Raw genomic sequence first — 21,327 nt, forward strand, 5'->3', positions numbered from 1 at the left:
GTTAAATTAATTTAACCTAAATTAAGCTAATTTACCTCAATTAAATTAATTTAACCTAAGTTAAAAATAAAATTAAAATTAATTTAAACTAAATTTAAAATAAAATCAATTTAATTAATTAATTAAATTAATTTTAAATTTAGATTAATTTTTTTTTTTTTAAATATATATATATATATATATATATATATATTTTAATTAATTTAATTTTTTATTTTTTTTATTTTTTTAAAACTATGAGTTGTATAATTTTATTTTAATTGATTTAGTTTTTTTAAAACCATGAGTTGTATATTTTTATTTTAATTGATTTAGTTTTTTTAAAACCATGAGTTGTATATTTTTATTTTAATTGATTTAGTTTTTTTAAAACCATGAGTTGTATATTTTTATTTTAATTGATTTAGTTTTTTTAAAACCATGAGTTGTATATTTTTATTTTAATTGATTTAGTTTTTTTAAAACCATGAGTTGTATATTTTTATTTTAATTGATTTAGTATTTTTAAAACCATGAGTTGTATATTTTTATTTTAATTGATTTAGTATTTTTAAAACCATGAGTTGTATATTTTTATTTTAATTGATTTAGTATTTTTAAAACCATGAGTTGTATATTTTTATTTTAATGGATTTAGTTTTTTTAAAACCATGAGTTGTATATTTTTATTTTAATGGATTTAGTTTTTTTAAAACCATGAGTTGTATATTTTTATTTTAATGGATTTAGTTTTTTTTAAAACCATGAGTTGTATATTTTTATTTTAATTGATTTAGTTTTTTTAAAACCATGAGTTTTATATTTTTATTTTAATTGATTTAGTTTTTTTAAAACCATGAGTTGTATATTTTTATTTTAATTGATTTAGTTTTTTTAAAACCATGAGTTGTATATTTTTATTTTAATTGATTTAGTTTTTTTAAAACCATGAGTTGTATATTTTTTATTTTAATTGATTTAATTTTTTTAAAACTATGAGTTGTATATTTTTATTTTAATTGATTTAATTTTAAGGAATTTAGACTTCTGTGATCCATAACATTGTTTAGATAATCTTTGGCAAAATCACATAACCAATTTTTTGTCGACGCGTTTCGAACCAACCAGTGTGGTTCATCGTCAGGACAAGTTGAAGAACCAATCCGGCTTAGCTTGATTAAATAGAGTGTGCAGAGACTCCAATGGCTATATTGCCAACGGCTAATTTTGACAATATTAATAATAATATTGTCAAATTTAATAATTAAATTAGTGGTTTGACTAAGAACATTAGGTCAAAATTAGCCGTTGGAGTCTCTACACACTCTATTTAATCAAGCTAAGCCGGATTGGTTCTTCAATTTGTCCTGACGATGAACCACACTGGTTGGTTCGAAACGCGTCGACAAAAGATTGGTTATGTGATTTTGCCGAAGATTATCTAAACAATGATTTAATTTTTTTAAAACTATGAGTTGTATATTTTTATTTTAATTGATTTAATTTTTTTAAAACTCTGAGTTGTATATTTTTATTTTAATTGATTTAATTTTTTTAAAACTCTGAGTTGTATATTTTTATTTTAATTGATTTAATTTTTTTAAAACTATGAGTCATATATTTTTATTTTAATTGACTTAATTTTTTTAAAACTATGAGTCGTATATTTTTATTTTAATTGACTTAATTTTTTTTAAACTCTGAGTCGTATATTTTTATTTTAATTGACTTAATTTTTTTAAAAATATGAGTAGTATATTTTTATTTTAATTGACTTAATTTTTTTAAAAATATGAGTCGTATATTTTTATTTTAATTGACTTAATTTTTTTTAAAAATATGAGTCGTATATTTTTATTTTAATTGACTTAATTTTTTTTAAACTATGAGTCGTATATTTTTATTTTAATTGACTTAATTTTTTAAAACTATGAGTCGTATATTTTTATTTTAATTAACTTAATTTTTTTAAAACTATGAGTAGTATATTTTTATTTTAATTAACTTAATTTTTTTAAAACTATGAGTCGTATATTTTTATTTTAATTAATTTAATTTTTTTAAAACTATACAACTCATAGTTTTAAAAAAAATAAATTAATTAAAATAAATAAATATATATATATATATATATATATATATTAATGAATTAAAAAAAAAAAAAAATTAATCTAAATTTAAAATTAATTTATTAATTAATTAAATTGATTTTATTTTAAATTTAGTTTAAATTAATTTTATTTTTATTTTTAACTTAGGTTAAATTAATTTAATTGAGGTAAATTAGCTTAATTTAGGTTAAATTAATTTTAAATTTACTTTTAATTTAGGTTAAATTAATTTAACCTAAATAAAATTAATGTAGGGTAAATTAATGTTATTTAGGTTAAAGTAAATTAATTTAATTTTAGGTTAAATCAAATTAATTTAGGTTAAATTAATTTAAGTTAGGTTAAATTAATTTAGGTTATATTATTTTAAGTTAAATTAATTGGATGTAGGTTAAATTAATTTAGGTTAAACTAATTTTAACTTTATTTTTAATTTAGGCTAAATTAATTTTATTTTTAATTTAGTTTTAAGTTTATTATTAAATTAAAAATTTTAAACTAAATTAAAATCAGCTTAATTAAGTTATCAGTAAATAGATGAAAATCTAGCCGACCTCACAAGCCCCTAGTTATCTCTCTATCCTTCTATTAATAGGTTCACAAATTCTTGACTCTCTCTTCTCAAAATAAAGATGTCATTACCCTGATGATGGACTCACCTAGCTAGTCCGAAACGTCGGTTTCATAAATTGCTCACAGGTTTTTCCATTAGCAATAAAAAAAACCACTAATGGTGTAGGGTTACCCTCGCACATACCCACAGTATGCATAAAAATGCATAAACACAATTGTCCCAGGTATTTGACTCTCAAAGGAGTCAAATCTTCCAACCTCTAATGGTTAAGGCCCTCTATAACAGTTCCTTTGTATCAGAACACAATCACCCTGCTAAAACCTCCCTATTGGGACTTTTGAACAACCCTCAAACCTTTGTTTATGACTTTATTAAAGTCTTCATTCTCAATCCTTCTATCAGGAATTAGAACCCTCTCATTAACCCTTAACACATTGTTTATATACGTTTTAACATATAAAACCTTCTATCGGTGCTCTTGCACTTTATAAACCATTACAAAGGAAAATCCATTTACAAAGGGAAATACACACAAAACCTTACCTTTCCACCCTTCGTAAGGTCTCTGAACACATACAGAGGCTACCTATATCGCAATCACAATCGGGTTTTTCACAGGTCATATTTGCATATATGCCTCACCACCTTCCGACCTGATATATGAATTTCTCTTTAATACCAAGTCGCATCACTTCAAAGCAAATACAAAGAAACAAGTTGATATTCTGCTCTAACTCATAAATAGCCGGATTTCAAATTGTTTACATTCGCCACTATAGATCCATCGGATCTGCCTTCTATATTAACTTTCCGTTGCACTAATATTCTAAACTCTGATAAGTGATCACGTCGATCTTCGATCACCGATCGACTTTATCGCTATTAGCGTATCGGCGTTCCATCGCATTGCACTATCGCAACATTCATAACTGTTAGCCTTTGACCTCCCGATATGCGATAAGTGATCAGATCTGGGCCGTCGATCTGGACTCTCGATCCGACGGTCCTGGATCTATCGCTCTATCGCAATTGCTCCCTCTATGTTCGGAACCCTTACCACTTCAAACTGCCGATCCGACCAGTTCTCCAGACCTGATAAGGTTATAAAATGCTCTTTATAGGATTTCAAGTCCAAAACTTAATTCCGACTGTATTTTACACTAAATTTTAGTGTAAACTGGATTTTGGTTTGTGAGACTTAATCTTTATAAATAATTCTACCGATGTGATGCTTCGCCCTTCTCCTCACGACATCATCTGAACCGTTGATCCTTGTGATCAAACGGCTCCTGTGCATCCCTCTTCACTTCTCTGTTCTTCCACTTAAACTAAATTTTATGCCATTTCTTCGGATTTCTATGGTTTCCAAGTTTCTTCAAAGTTTCGGCCCTTCTACTCTCCCGCTTCCCCTAAACTTAACTCATCAAATTCTCACTTCGCCATTCCTCTAGAGCTTCCTCTGATCCTTCAATTGGATTCAATGACCTTTCTACGATTCCTTTGACTCATTTTGCGCCTCTGAGTATCCTTTAGAATTCTGTCTGCAACCTTGTATAGAACCTACGAACTCACATGAAATGCATTCATAAACATTCGTTTCACACACTTACAAAGTCAGGAATAAACCTTTGTATATCAAAGTATAAACAAATTATTACAACCGAGACTTCTTTGTCTCTCTCAGGCCTGTTCTTCAATATCGTGGCCTCTCTCCTTTGACTCTACCCGTAGGCTTACATATATGCCAGGAGTTCTATTGAACTATCCTGGTTCGACTCCTATATCTACTGAACTGACTCCTAAATCCTTTGTCCATTATGTCCACTTCTAATTAATTCCTAAAGTCTCTCTCTTGTCCCTCGAATCATGGAATGTTTAAAGAGTTACATTTGGCTTTGAACTCTTTTGTCATTACTCCCACTCATGTCCTCATTTATTCGAGAGCACTTACAATTTCTCTCACACATCTAATTAAATCACTTAAAGGCCTAAATTACATTAATTTATCATTTAGGAAAACTACTTCTTAAAAATACATGACCCCCTATGTCTACTTAATTACAATGATTTCCTCCTAGGTTTAATGCTCCGGCATTAGACTCCCAAAGTAGAAAATATTCATGATCTCCTAATCATGTGTCTTCTAGTCTTTGTCTTCCTGGATCCCACACCTTGTTCTATAACTATCAACATGCTTTGTTCCCTTGTTGTTGTTGCACTTCTGCTATCTTTTGCTCCATTTTCTTCTTCTTGTCAATCAGGTTCAAACTTTGATTGATCATACTTCCTGCTGCTATCATTTTCCTCCATTTGGACTGCTTCATCATCAGTTGCCACATTTCTTCAATCTCTTTTTCCAGCATATCTTTGAACTGATTCATGTTCTGCTTCATATTTCTGCCTCCTTCTTTTTATTTCAGGTTGTTGTTGATGTCTTCTATGCTGAATCCTATGCTGACTCTTGCTTTGCTGATTTCTACCTTGCTTGCTCCAACTTTTGCTTTGCTTGTTGCCTCCCTATCATCCTTACCCTCTTTCATGATTGAATCATGACTGTTCAACACTTTCTCCAGCAAATTAACTTCTTTATTCCATGGATTAAATCCTTCCATAGACTCTTCTTTCAACTTTATTTCGTTGTTCACTTGTGCCAACTCTCCTCCAGCAATTGCAACAAAACCTGCACTCACAAAACACTTGTTAAAATAAAAAACATAAAGATGCTGTGCCTTATCTTCCTTTGGCAACAATTCAGTTTGTTGCTCTGTTTCTTTCTCCTCTGTCAGCACATTAATATGCTGATTTGAACTCTCAAAAGAATTCATGAGACTGCCCATTAGTCTCTCTTCCACACCATCTGTCATAATGATGTTTTCCTGCCCTTGTCCACTGTAGTGAACTCCTTCCTTGGTAGTGTCAGTCTGCTAAACTCTCATATCCATCTCCTTTTCCTTATGACTTTCATTCATGACAATTCTTTTGTCTTCCCTTTTCAACAGTCTATCTTGAACATCCATTCTCTGTTTTTCCAACTCCCTTCATGAGCCTCACGAAGAGGATCTGAATGTGAATATAGTGCTGTGAAGTGGAATTTCAATGGCCGACGAGAAGGGGAAGCAACCTGAAGACAACACATGGGTTTTCAAAGCTCTAGAGAAGAAGGCTGAATTTGATTTGGAGCACGCACGCAAAACGTTCATGGAAGCAAAGAAGAGCTTCGCTGAGGCCTCTACCTCAGGGAGCTGAGATAAACCTATTAAAGAAATGGACCCTTCTATGCTTAAAACATTTCTAGAGACCTGCATGTAGCTGTTACGTGATAGCAAGGTTGTGAAGGGGTTACAGGAACTTATAAATAGATGCGCCAGAAACACTCCAGGTGAACCGCGTGTGGTACGGAAGATTGGTAAGCATACATCAAGGATAGGACGTGAGATGAGACTGACCACACAGATAGGAGAATATGAAATGGATCAAGTCATTGTGGATCTGGGGTCAAACGTGAATGTTTTTCCAAAGCAGACTTAGGAGGAGATGGGGAGACCCACATTGTAGTGGTCTCCGATTCAGTTAAGGATGGAAAATCAGCAAAAGATCATCCCCATGGGACAGTTGCAAGGAGTAACTGTAGATATTGAAGGCGCGAGTGCATTGGTTGACTTTGAAGTAATAGAAATTGTGGATGACAGCAACCCTACCCTGTGCTCCTGGGCATTGATTGGGCTACTGAAATGAATGGGGTAATCAACCTAAAGAAGCGAAAGATGATATTTGAAAAGAAACCGCTTCACGTAATAGTACCCCTAGATCCTGCCAAAGGATCGTGCTATACTGAACCAGTTTGCAATTATGAAAGTGATGACAAATGGATTGCATATATAAGATAACAGCGCAAGACAAATATTGGGTGAATCCGATAATGGATGGATGAATTACATGGGATCGCGAGAGTTCCTACAACTCAGACTCAGACGAAGAATTATAGCGCTAGCAGAGTTAGCTACATGAAGTAACCACGCTGAGTTGTAACATGATGACCCGGTCGTTGCGTTGTGTGTCATCAGAGGTAAGAAACCTGCCCACTTATGATGGCTTGAATGATATGGATGTGTTTTTGGATGCATTTGAGAGGGAAGTACCAGAGAAACATCGCTTCGAGGCTTTGGACTGGGCACTACGCACTACACTCACGAGATGTTGGGGTACGCACAAGGGTAGCTTTGATGATTGGCACGAGTGTAGGGGGATGATGAGAACACGCTTTGGGAAGCTGAAGGTACGAATGACAGACAAGTATGATGGGAAGGATGATCTGCGCGCACACTTGGCCAAATGGGCTAAGGCTTATGGAGCAAAGCCCCAACCTGAATGGGTGCACTTGTTCTATCACACCCTAGATGTCATCCCGATGAACTGGTACTTGGAGACAAAACTCTACCATGGCACAAGAGAATGGGATATTCTACGCGAAGGGTTCATAATGATGTTTAGCTTCGAAGATGGGTTTGACTGTATTGATGAAGCGCTACAAGAGGTTAAAGCAGTGATCTTTAGGATACCGCAGGATCCTTTGGATCTAATTCAACTAGATTGGACTACTCAACTGAGCCACACGTTGGAATGCTATAACATGACTGTTGAAGAAGAAGATGAGGATCCACGAAATATTAATATTCATAAAACTGAGGGCCACCGCGAGGTCGAGGGACCACCGCTCGAGAATCTTGACATAACCGTGCCTTTGAAGACTAAACAGATAAATATTGGTACGAAGGCAGAGTCCAAATTCGTGAATATTGGAGATTATTGGGATGACGCGACGGTAGATAAGGTCACCGAATTGCTCCGCGAATACCAGGATTTTTTCCCTACCAAGTTTATGGAGTTAAAGGGGATAATAGGAGACCTTGGTGTTATGAAGATCACGTTAAAATCTGATGCGAAGTCGGTTAAGCAAAGACCTTACCATCTCAATTCGAAGTATAAGGAGAAGGTTCGCTTAGAGTTAGATAAGATGCTCGTGGTAGGCATCATTGAGCCTGTAGAAGAATCTGAATGGGTAAGCCCAATGGTGGTATAGGAAAAGAAGAAAAAGGGTTAAATAAGGATATGCGTAGATCTCAGGACGTTGAATGACGCTTATATGCATGATCCTTTCCTGACTCCGTTCATTGATGAGGTATTGGATAATGTAGGTGGCCAGGAAGCATACCCCTTCACTGATGGGTTCTCTGGGTACCATCAGATCAAAATCGCACCTAAAGATAGAATCAAGATGACCTTCGCGACTGAATGGAGATGTTTTCAGTACATCGTAATTCCTTTTGGATTAAAGAATGTGCTTGCAATTTTTTCACGCGTAATCATTGATGCATTCAAAGACTTCACTCATAAGTTTCTGGAGGTGTACTTTAATGACAAGACTGTTTTTGGGTTGGTAAAATGCCATATGGCCAGTTTGTGCTTAATGCTAGATACTTGTCGAATGTACCAGATTGCGTTCAATCTGAAGAAGTGTCTGTTTTGTGTCCCCTTTGGGACTTTGCTGGGTCATGTTATATGCAGACAAGGACTGATGGTAGATTCCACGAAGATTGCAGTGATACTTAACCTGGAGGTGCCGAGGAGTGTGAAACAGTTGCGTGCAACCTTGGGACATACTGGGTACTATATAAAGTTTATCAAGGGCTATGCCTGGATTACCGCACCTATGGAGAAGTTGTTGAAAAAGGATGTCACGTTTTGTTGGAACGAGGACTGTCAGAAAAGCTTGGATGTGCTGAAGGGAAAAATGATCACCACACTGATTTTAGTTTTCTCGGATTGGGAGAAGGAGTTTCATGTACATGTAGATGTGTCATGTATAGCACTGGGAGCAGTACTGAGACAGGTCAACAAAGGAGAATTGGACCATCCTATAGCGTTCGCAAGAAAGAGGTTATCCAAGGCTAAGAAGAACTATTACACCACCGAGCACAAAGGACTAGCCATGGTATACGTGCTCCGGAAGTTTAGAAACTATTTGATGGGTTGACATTTTAAGATTTATACGGATCATTCTGCGTTGAAATACCTAGTCAATAAGCTTGTGTTGGGGGGGAGAACCTACAAGTGGTCATTATTGTTCTAGGAGTATGGTTTTGAAGTTATTGTGAAGCCTCGACAACTGAATGCAGGACTAGACCATCTGTCCCGCATCGAAATAGGAGAAGAGCCCACTAATTTGGAGGAAGGATTACCTAATGCACAACTATTTGCAGTACACGTCGCAGATGGTCACTTTGAAGACATCATACACTTGCTAATGACAGGAACTGCCCCGAAAGGCTACACCGTCTAGTAGAAAAAGGAGTTAGTGGTGTGTGCAACAGACTTTTCTGTCATTGCCGAATATCTGTACAAAATGGGGTATGAAGTATTGCGACAATATGTACCAGATTTTGAACAAAGCAGTATCCTTACGGACGCACATGGGGGTGTTGTTGGAGGGCATTATGCAAGAAGGGTGACCACACAGAAGATCCTACGCGTAGGGTTGTGGTGGCCAACCCTCCATCAGGATTCAAAAGCTTACTACAAGGCATGCGACATGTGTCAAAGGACTGGCAGGCTATCGCGGAGAGATGATATTCCTATGAACCCACAGATGACGTTACAACCTTTCGAGAAATGGGCAACAGATTTTGTGGGACCCATTCAATGTCAAGGAAAGAAGATGGGTGCATGGTACATTATCACCATGACTGAGTATTTGACTCGATGGGTGGAGGCACAACCTGTGAAGGATTGCACAGCTGCGACCACTGCGAATTTTCTCTTTGAGTATGTACTGACGTGATTTGGGTGTCCAAAGATTTTGATGAGTGATTGCGGTACGCACTTTCTAAACAAAATGATCAACACGCTGACGGAGGAATTTCAGGTATATCACCAGAAAAGCACACCTTATCACCCATGGGCTAATGGGTTGGTAGAAGCATTCAATAAGGTACTGGAGAATGCATTGACCAAGGTTTGTAATGCTCAAAGAAGTGATTGGGACCTATGCATACCCGCAGTACTATGGGCCTATTGAACGACGTGTAAAAAGTTGACTGGACAGACACCCTTTAGGCTTGTATATGGTGTTGAAGCAGTGATGCCAATGGAATACATTGTGCCTAGTTTGCGCATAGCGGCACTCACGGGTATGATGGATCACGAAGCCTTGGGAGAGAGGCTCGTGCAACTTGTTAAACTTGAGGAAGAAAGGTTTATGGTTGGATTTCACCAACAGGTCCAAAAGCAGCGTGAAAAATCATGGCATGATCAACACATTAAATTACGCACCTTTAAGGTAGATGATCCGGTTTTGTTATATGACAACAAGTTTGATAAATTTCTAGGGAAATTCATGATGCACTGGCTAGGGCCCTATGTCATTAAGGACATTACCGATGGTGGAGCAGTTCAGTTGGTTAAATTGAATGGAGATTCCTTCCCAGGAAAGGTGAATGGCAGCCGATTGAAGCCATACATTGGTGATCTGGCCAGGTGACTATATGAAGGTAGCATAGTCTTAGCGCTCCAGGCAGCTGAAAGGAGGCGCGGGACTATAAACTACACTACCCGAGTTGAGGAACTACACGATTGGAGGATTGTGCAGAATGAGGAGATGTCACAGGGCTCGCAACGGCGCGGAGAGAGCTGCACTACCTAGGGAGAAAATTGTAAAGTCTCTACATTTTGTGGTTGCAGAGCATGAAGGTGTCAAGAGACGTAAAGGGTTGTCCACCCTTATTTTGTAAATTGTCAAGTTGGCTGTAAATATCTACCCATGGTCCGCGGACAATGAGATTGTATAAAAAGGAGCTAAGTAAGTAAGCTCTAGGCAGTTAGAGAAGAGTTAAGCATTGGAGTTTTGGTAGAGAAGTCTAAGTGTTTTGGGTCTTAGCATAGGTACAATCTCTACAGTTGAGTGCGCAGAGGCTTAGGGGTGGAAGTCTATAGCTAAGTGCGCGGACCGCTGTAGTTGTGTGCACAGGGTGGATAGAGTCTGTATTAAACTGGAAGCTATCAACAAAGAGAAGTATTCTTCAATTATTGTGTACTTAGTCTCTATTATTGCATCTAATTATATTGCTTCTTGGGTTTATCTTACAATGTTTTTTTGATGCATGAATGTGTGATTATATCTGTTAATTGAACGTAAGTAAGGATATCAGTTTACGCGATGCTAACTGTGATTGATTGGTAAGATAAGTAAAACACTTGAGAGAACTCGGGAACCTATACAATACATCATCATAGCTATGCGAAAGTACCTGAGCCACGGGTTAGGGCTGCGCAAAAGTCAATCGTACACCTTCGCGGAGGTATTGAAGGGTGGAATAAAGGGTATATTGATAGAGCCCTAATGCTTAGCGACCTGTGCATAAGTAGGGTCAGGGGATATAAACCGACATCACAACCATCTCAGGGTGCAAAAAATTGGTTCCAACACCCCCCCATACTGCTTTGAGTGAGACTTCAGTCCGCACTCTGTGGGCTAATGCCGAAAGGGCCAGTAGTGTAGGAATTTGTTTGGCCGACTAACACTGAACCTGGGTGAGGGCCCACAAAGCCAACAATTTGGATAAGAATTGAAGGAGTTATGACTTCTCCTAGTTCTCCCACTATTCTTTCGAAAAAACGCTCAAAATATAGCATAAAACTACAAATTAGCCCCAAAATATGCTAATTGTGCAAGAATTTCTCCGCACCACAAGGCATATCCTGTCGATCGTATCGCAAATCGCAATTGGCAAGTCAGGCGGGTGGAAGGTCTTGCTTTAGCAGTAGAATACTAAGATGTGATATAGGTAGGCTTGACAAAATATTAAACTGGGCATATAGAACCATCATGTCCAGGGTCTTATTGCTCATCACATTTGGTAATTAGATATGGGCTTTTTAACACAAATGAAACATTTGTGATGCGATATCACAGACCTATCAGAACATAAAACTGCAACATAATAATGTATCGCGTCTGAAACTCAAACTGCGTCGATGTCGGGGTCGATACCTATTCACTGATCCCTTTCACCGATTGCGATTGTGATTTGATTGCATTGTAACCCAACCTACCAAGGGCTGCTTTGAGACACCTTTTTTGCCTACCACTGCGATATGCGATTAGCAATGTCCAATGGCGGGCTACCACTTGGCACCTCCTTATTGGCTTATGACCTTGCCACATCATCCCAATCGTGCCATGTAGGCAAGTCAAATTTGAACTTTGACTTTCTCTAAATTCTTCATATGAACTCGGATTTGAGTGTCACCATTGGATTCAGAATGACGAGCTCTTCAACTCTAAAGCTGAGTTTGACAGGATTCTGACACTTTCATTTTTTAGCATAATTCTGAGCACATGATCACTCCTCACCATTGGAAGCCTTTTGGACCCCGAAAGGATCATTTTCAGTTATTGAACAGACGAGGGTATTTTTCCGTAACCTTCCCCACTTCAATCCATTTGGACTTTTATGGATGTGTATCTTTGAGACCCACCCAAAGATAATCAATACTTCCCATTTTTGTTGTCCTTGTCCTTCTACCAAATATAGTGTCTTTTTGAAGCACATCAAGGAATTCTGGAGAAAAATATTCAATAGATGGAATTTGAACATTCTCTCCTTGATCTTCAATCAAAGGAGGTTCATATAACCTTAAATTTTAAATGTTAACAACATAATAGATTTGTATATATGAAGGAAAATCAAGCTTGAAAGCATTATTACCAATATTTTCTTGAATTTTAAATGGACCATAATGAATTGGTTTAGGTCCCTATACTACATAAACCCATATTTTTATTAGTGCAGACCCCTTATTGTATTATTTTGCCCATATATTCTCCATGTTGTTTTTATTGTACCCCATAGAAGCCCACTATTGTTATTGTTGCACCCCTACAATATTATTGTTATGTAAGCTCTGATTGTATTGGGACCGCTTAGACTCCTAAATATAGAAAGGAGGCCTTGTCATTTGTATCATCCAAGAATTTTTCATTTGTGTAATGTAAAGGAGGCTTCCCCCTTGAAGAGGCTGATTTCTAAGTCATTGATCTATCTTTTCATCCCTTTTGTGAGCTGGTTTCATAACATTTGGTATCAAAGCTTTGGATTCTAGGGTTTCGCTGCTCCAAACAGGTCATCGTGAAATTTTCGCTATAATATTTTTTATACAACGTTTCAAAAGCTAAGAAAAAACCCATTTGAGCCGAAATCATTCTAAACCTTGGGTCCGAATTTCAGATCTTGTCTTGCTATATTTTTGTAGATATGATCTGAGGAAGTTAGGGTTTTTGCAAGCTCCATAATTCCATCTCAAATAGGTAATCGTGGCATTTTCGGTATAAGTTTTTTTCTACAAAGGTTTAGACACAAAAATTAAAACCCATTTGATCTAAATCTTAGTTAATCTTGGACCCAAATTTCAAATCTTTTTTCGATATAGTTTCAGAGATATGGTTCAAGACATTTAGGGTTTTTACAGGATCCCAAATTACATCCCAAATAGCTGATCTTGGACAAATCGTGATAACTTTCTCTTTGAGTATCAGATTCAAATTTCGTAAAAAGTTACAGAAGGATGATAGAATATAGTTTTCTGAGCGTTGTTTTTAGGTCTAAAGGTTGAAACAGTGACATGTGGCACTTCGTACAAGTTCGCTTCACTGAAAAAGTGTATAATCTGGTCATCTTGGGATATTGGGATAACGTTTTTTTTGAGAATCCAATGTCGATTAGACTATTTGCGTTGGAAATAGGACTCATAGGGATACCACAGTTTGTAATTTCAGAGCTTAGACATCCAAAATTTCAGAGATACATCAGATTCAATATCGAGCTCCTACAAAGTGAAAAAAGGTGTGTAGTTTTTTAAAATTTTGCATAAGCATTAGGGGATTTTGGAGGTCTAAAATGGGCCTCTTAAGAAAAATGTACAACCAGAATAAACTTTATAAGAACCAATAGGATTCAAGATGATGATCTCAACCATGGGGGGTAATTCACCATTTTTGGAGTAAAAAGTACAAACATTAAAAAATAATAAAATAATAAAGCTACTTTTTCAACTCGTGTTTTCAACTTATCTCCTTAAGTTTTTACTCAAATTTCGAGTGGAAGTACTCGTTGGATGCAAAATTGAATTCCTCATCCAAGAATTTCTCATGTTTCATACTTTCGATGGACCCTACTACATGAAAAATGAGAAATACATGAAGAAACATGATTGCAATCATGTTTTTCATGTATTTCTCATTTTTCGTGTAGCAGGGTCCATCAAAAGTATGCAACACAGGTACACCTTGGATGAGGAATCAAACTCTGCATCCAAAGAGTGTTTCAACTCGAAATTTGAGTAAACCCATATGGAGATAAGTTGAAAATACGAGTTGAAAAGATAGTTGTCTTTTTTTCCCTCTAAAATTTGATGATGTAATCTAATCTTATTTTATTATTTCCACTATTTTTTATAATTTCCTTAGGAGGCCCATTTTAGACCTCAAAAATCCCCTAATGTCTAGTTTGAAAAACTAGTTTGAAGGAATTCAAAGGGCATAGTGAAGCATAATTATAATTAATTGATGCCCCAAAGAAATAAAATGGAAACAACTAGTAAGCAACCTGAAAGCTCTAGCATGACTCATGAAGAAGAGGAAGGAATGAAACATGATATATCAAAATTACAAGACCAAGTGCAACAAATTGTAGTCTTACAAAAAGTAAAAGAATCTAAGATGGATGGTTTAAAGAAAGATGTGGAAGATAGGATGGATGTTTTAAAGAAAGGCATGGAAGCTAAGATGGATGGTATGAAAGACAAAATTGAAGATTGGAAGAAGGACATGGAAATTTGTAAGGAAGGTTTGACAAAGTTGCTATAAGAAAGGTTTCCCAATGGCAAAAAGGTAGTAGAGAAAACTCAGAATGAGAACAAAATAAATGTTAATCATGATTCAAAGAATGACAACATTGAATATTTGAAGAAAGACGTGGAAGGTTTGACAAAGTTGCTACAAGAAAGGCTTCCTAATGGCGAAAAGGTAGTAGAGAAAACTCATGATGAGAAAAAAAGAAATGTTAATCATGATTTCATAGACTCTAACATTGGAATAAAGACCCACCACATTCCAAAGATCGATATGAGGAAGTTTGATGGCAAGGATCTTGTAACATGGATACTACAGATGGAACAATATTTCGATCTCCATAATGTGAAAAAAATACAAAAGGTACGCATTGCAACTTCATATTTGGAACCCAATCAGTTTGTATGGTATCAATGGCTTTTCTCCTATAAAAAAATTGTCACTTGGTCAATTTTTATGGACAAAATGATAGTACATTATGAGGATACAAAGAGAAACACCTTCTTTAGCCAATTGATAAATCTCAAACAAAATGGTTCAATGACAAAGTACATTGAGGACTTCAAAAAATTGAATATAAGGGTAAATGATATTCCAGAGAAGTAGATGATTGATGTCTTCATAGGGAATTTAAAGGATTGAATGTTACATTCAACATGAGGTTCGTCTTTCACTACAACAAAACAGGCCATTTGTGCCAGATTTAGCACCAGATTTTAGTGTATTTTTTTTCTAGTTAGGATGAGAATCCTGGTGCTCTATTGTACAACTTTTAAAGCGTCCTTTTTTGTGCTAGATTTTGCATCATTTTTTACACCATGTTTTGCATCCTCTTTTACATCATATTTTGCATCAGGATTTGCATCTAGTTTTATGACATGTTGTACTTCTAGTTTCACGCCATTTTTTGCATATGCTTTTTCATCTTTCTTGCTTCCTATTTTGTGCCATTATTTGCTTCTAGTTTTATTCCATCATTTGCATCAAGTTTTACACCATATTTTTCATGCAATTTAATGCCTTCTTTTGCATCTAGTTTGTGCTAATTTTTGCATCTAGTCTTATGCTAGTTTTTGCTTCTAATTTTGTACCTATTTTTGCATCTCATTTTGCACCATTTTTTGTGCCTATTTTTGCATTATTTTTTGCATGTAATTTTGCATCATTTTCGGTGTCTAATTATGCATCCTTTCCAACATCCAAATTTTCATCGTTTTTTCTTCCTCATTTTGTGTCCACATTTGCATCTCATTTTGCGCCTAGGTTTGAGTATAAATTTGCATCTAGTTATGCATCATTTTTGGCATCCAATATGGTGTCCTTGGTTTCACCATTTTTTTAGCTCAATTTTGCATCCCAATTTTACACCATTCTTTGCATCCTCATTTGGCGTCTAAATTTGCATCCTTTTTTGTTTCCTTTTAACACCCAACTTGGCATCCCCTTTTGCATTCAATTTTGTGTCTAGTTGTGTTTCCTTTTTTGCATCTAGTTTAATGACCATTTTTGTGTCCCTGTTTGCATCCTTGGTATCCTTTTTTATGCCTTGTTTTGTTCTCTTTGTGTCTAGTGTTGCATATTTTTTTACTTCTAGTTTAAAATCCTCTTTTTTTTCTTGTTTGCTTCTTGTCTTGACGCATAGTTTAAAATCCAATTCCACTTACATTTTTACATCCATGACTACATACAAATTTGGCTTCTTGTTTAGAGTGTACTTTTTTTTCGATTTATGACCCTCTTTATGGGTTCATTTTACTGATTTCAATTACATAGTGATATATATTACAATTTATAAATATCATTAAATAATATATCGCAATTAACATTGATAACATAATTTTTGTAAGTAAATTTAAAGGGAATTGAAAACATCCATCCAAGAAATAACAGTATCATCATATATAATAATTTTTCTATAAAAAGATCATTGACAATTTTCAATAAACATATGTGACTACCAAAACAACACCTATCATAGATATCATTATTCTAAGTTAAATTTGAAACATCCATCCAGAAATAGTAACGCCATCATACATAATAATTCTCCATAAAAAAACATTGACAATTTTCAACACATATATAAAGTAATAAGATAATACTAATAATATCATGGTCATCTTTGATAAAATCAACTAAAATTCAAATGTGTGATTACATAGATCAGAATCTTTCATGAATATCATTATTCTAAGGTAAATTCAAAACATCTATCCAAAGGTAATAGTATAATCGTACATAATAGTTCTCCATCAAAATATTGTTGATAATTTTCAAAATGTACATAAGGCATATAAAATTTAATCTTATAATGTAGTGATATGTGGTGAGCAAAGCATTGAGTTGATCATGCCATTATTCAATAAATGAAACCTTGAACATACAAGTGGGAGAATCATATTCATAAATTTTGTAACCAAATGTCGTTGGTAACATATACATCAATTTTGTAACCAAACACTATTTGTATCATATACATAAGGTTAGCGACCTTGTAAAATCGTTGAGATATGGAGAAAAGTCCAAAGGTTTCCATATGATTTAGACTATATCATATACATAAGGTTAGAGGTTTTTTAAAATAGCTAAGATATGGAGAAGAGTCCAAAGGTTTCCATATGCTTTAGATGGTCCATGCTTGATGTTTGACCTTTCAAAAGTACAACTTTGCAGCAGAGAGTGGCTGCAACTGCTATGGATGTTTCTACTATTTCTAGTGGTGGTGATGCCTCAGGCGTCTGATTTGATGGTGTTTCTACTACTGTCATTGGTATTGAAACCTCAAATATAGGAGCTAGAGGAGAGGAAATAGGTGAGGTAACCAATGGAGGAGCAAAAACCAACGTAGTAGAAGTGGCACATGGAATACAATGGGGGTATGAACACGACGTAAACTAGATATATGGAGGGGGTGGGATATGGAAAGGCCTCAACATGCACATATAGGAGAATCCACTTGCAAATTCTAATGATGCAGCTTTGAACAGTGGAAATGCAAAAGCATAACATTAAAATTATGCATGCCTTTCCCCTCCACTATGAATCTATTTTTCTCATGTGTGAATGCATTGGATGGACCTGCATTATTAAAACACTTGTATTAGTTGTTAGGTAAAAATGATATGGATTACTATATACCATGGTGATAGTTATAATAAAATATATCTAACCATTCAATATTGCTATTCAATATAACTGCGATGATTCTATATTATCTAGTGAATGGGTTAAGTAGATTCATTGTACTATAACTACTATGGACATATACATTTCACAACAATAAAAACTAGAGTAAGTGGATAAAACTTGGTGCTCAAACCTTAATGCTTCTTTTTGCTTCTTGAGTTATGGAGCTCTTATCGATGTTAAACCTGCATTATCAAAACCCATGCATCAGAGTCATAGATCTAGCTATGGATATATGAATCTCACAATAATAAAATATTTTTATCAAAACCCATGTAATATTGCTGGTATACCTACATTATCAAAACTTGGCTATTAGGGAAATAGATCTAGCTATGGATATATGCATTCTAGAACAATAAAAATCCTGTTTCTAAAACCCTTGTGTTAGATATGGACATATGCATTCCACAAAAATAAAAACCCAGATATATTGACAGAGTCTATAGACATATAAGGAGGGAAAAAAGAGAGTAGGAAGGAAATTTAACAAATGAGGAAAAAACCATAATCTAAGGAAATAAATAAATAAATGACGAAAAAGAGGAGAAATTTTAATTATTAATTATTTAATTAAATAAAATAGTTTTTTCTATTTTTAATACATAATATCTAATTTAAAACCATTTTATTTCTAATTTAGTTATATATTAGCCCTACTATTTAGCCTTATTTATTGAACTATTATTTACCTTATTTTCATTCAATTTAAGAAATGTTATTTTTAATAATGGTTTCTAATAATTTATTATATTTATATTTATAAATATCTATATTTATAAATATTTATATTTATAAAAAAGATATATATTTATTCTTTTAATTTGTTTAAATAATTTTTTGTTTTATTAGGTTTTTTTGGACTAATTAAAGTTAACTTTTCTTTTTACTTTTTGTATACATAATATCTAATTTAATAGCATTAAGTGAGGATTTAGCCTTATTTATAGGACTTTTCATAACTTATTTTCATTTTAATTAGAAAAGAATGCTCTTGCTTTTAATAATAACTTTTAATAATATATTTTTAATATATTCATCTTTATAAATATTTATATTTTTAATGCTTATATTTTTCCTTACATTATTTTTATTATTGTTTTAATGGTTTTATATGTTTAAATTATTTTAAATTATTTTATTGGTTTTTTGAATAACTAATGTTGACTTTCATTTTTATTTGATTTTTCCTTCGAATTCAAGCATTTTAACATTATTTAATTCCTCCATCTATTTCATGATGATGAGTTTGGAACATTGACCCCAAAAATATTGTTGTGATTAATCGAAGAAGTCATTCTCTTAAAAATTATTCTGGATTATAATAATATTTAATTTCGATATCAGCATGATTTTTCATTCTTAGGTTAATTTAGGTTGAAGGTACATTCTCATTCTCTAAAATACAAAAATATATATTAATTTAGGTTGAAGATATATTCTATTTTTCTAAATTATAGAAGTAGAGTAAGGTAAAATTAATATTAATTTAGGTTATTCTATATTTGTAAAATACAAAAGGAGATTGTATTGATTAAAATATTTATCTTTACTTTTATTCTACAAAGCATAGAGAAGGATTGAACTTCTAGTGATGTAAACCTCTTTTTGAGTCCAAAATTTAAGAAAAGATTTGCACCTTGAGAGATTTGATCCCTCTCAACACATTTGGAATTAAGATATATATATATATATATATATATATATATATATATATATATATATATATATATATATATATATATATATATATATATATATATATATATATATAGATATATATATTCGTTGGTTTTATCAAATGCCAAGAGGGATCAAATCTCTTGAGATGCAAACTCATTTTTAGTGAAAATTTTGAGAAAATGTCGAAAGATGTGATCCCTCTTGATACTTAATGGATTCATAATTAAGATGGACATATGCTTGTTCTTTATAATACTATTTGTATTATATATAAATTTCACATCTCTATCTATACAAATTCTTATTATTAATTTGTTATAATCTTTATAATACATATAACTACATACATGTAAAGGGAATTTTTTAGACACGTTTTATTACTATTTTTATTTTACTTTTTAATGTAATTAGCATAGCATAAAGTATATATAAAGAGGGAGTGTGAATATGCTTAGAAAAATAGTTTATTATAAGTATTAGGTTATTATATATTTATTAACTAAATTTAAGTTTTAAGTTTTAAAATGTCATACTTCCCAATTTGAATCTCCCCTTGATGGAATGACTAAGACATGCAAAGTCAGAGAGCACATGGCCATCATCCCATCAAGCACTCACATATGAGGATGTGGCCATGCACCCTCCCTAATGTCATTAACAAGACATCATGAAGTTGCTTGGAGGATCGTTTGACATCACTCCAATTTGGTGTCAGATCCCTCTGGAACTAGTATTCATTTAATGGTTGCAACTAAGTTGAAATTAATATTAGTTATGTTAGTGGGGTATGTATTTCTAGAGCCATCATTGGTTTCATTATCAACCTACAAGCCTTTGCAGAACACTCATAATTTGTAGGCGTGGCCATTTTCTCCAAGAACTAGTCATAATTTGCACAAGGTAGATGTTAATTCAAGCTACAAGGCCTTGTAATGTATTCAATTATTAGCATTCAAGGGCTATTATTGGTCAACTACAATAATTCCATAGGATTTTTTCTCTAGGGATACTACTTTAACTGTGTATAGTGGATAATTTGCTACCCTTTGTTGTTTCCTTTATTTATATTGTTCTCTCCCAGTGCATCCCCTAGGCATCAGTTACATTGTTTTCTCTTTTCTTTTTTGTCATGTCAAATCTAAACCCCTCACTTAGACTGTTATAGTCATGTTTGGCTAGGTTTCTCCTTTGCTTTGGATATATTTTTCAAGTAAGGAACAATCCTTCTCCTTTAATTTCTTCTCTAAATCCATCCTTGAGAAAATCCCTCATCTCCCAAGTTCCTCTCCTCCTTGGCTTCCACTAGCCTTCACTTCCATCTCTTAAGCAAACATTCATATTTCAGTAAGTTTGTGTTATCATTGATTCAAGATTACAATGTATTGTCGATGCACTCAAAGCCTACATGGAGTGGCCCACTACATAAAACGAGGCTTTTGAGCCCAATAGAAAGTTTAAACTTCAACACCTTTGTATTGCGTCCACACTCACTAAATATTCATGAAAAAATAATGGTAGTGAAACATGACATTGTAGGAAAGCACAAATGTTTGATAGGTATCGAAGTGGCTAGAGAGGTAGCATATTGGGTGCTTAACACAACACACACCAGAGGAAGATATTACTAATACATGTATATTGTTGATATCTACTATCATTTAAAAATTCTATTGGGTACTATATTGTTGGATTACAATGAGGCCAAGGATGAATTTTTCCTCATGTTCGATGAGTTACAACTTTCCATGAAGAACCAAAAGAAACACTTGAATCAAATTGAAGATTTTTTGGGCCTTCCTCCATATCTAGGCTATGTGCAAGGAAGTAGCAAAGAGCTAATCACAGTGGAAGAACCAAACTCTACTAACTTTGAATAATGGGTTATATTT

The sequence above is a fragment of the Pinus tabuliformis genome, chromosome 9 (assembly GCF_031772625.1).
Source record: "Pinus tabuliformis cultivar Carrire ecotype Pingquan chromosome 9, CPIR1, whole genome shotgun sequence".
NCBI lineage: Eukaryota > Viridiplantae > Streptophyta > Pinopsida > Pinales > Pinaceae > Pinus > Pinus tabuliformis.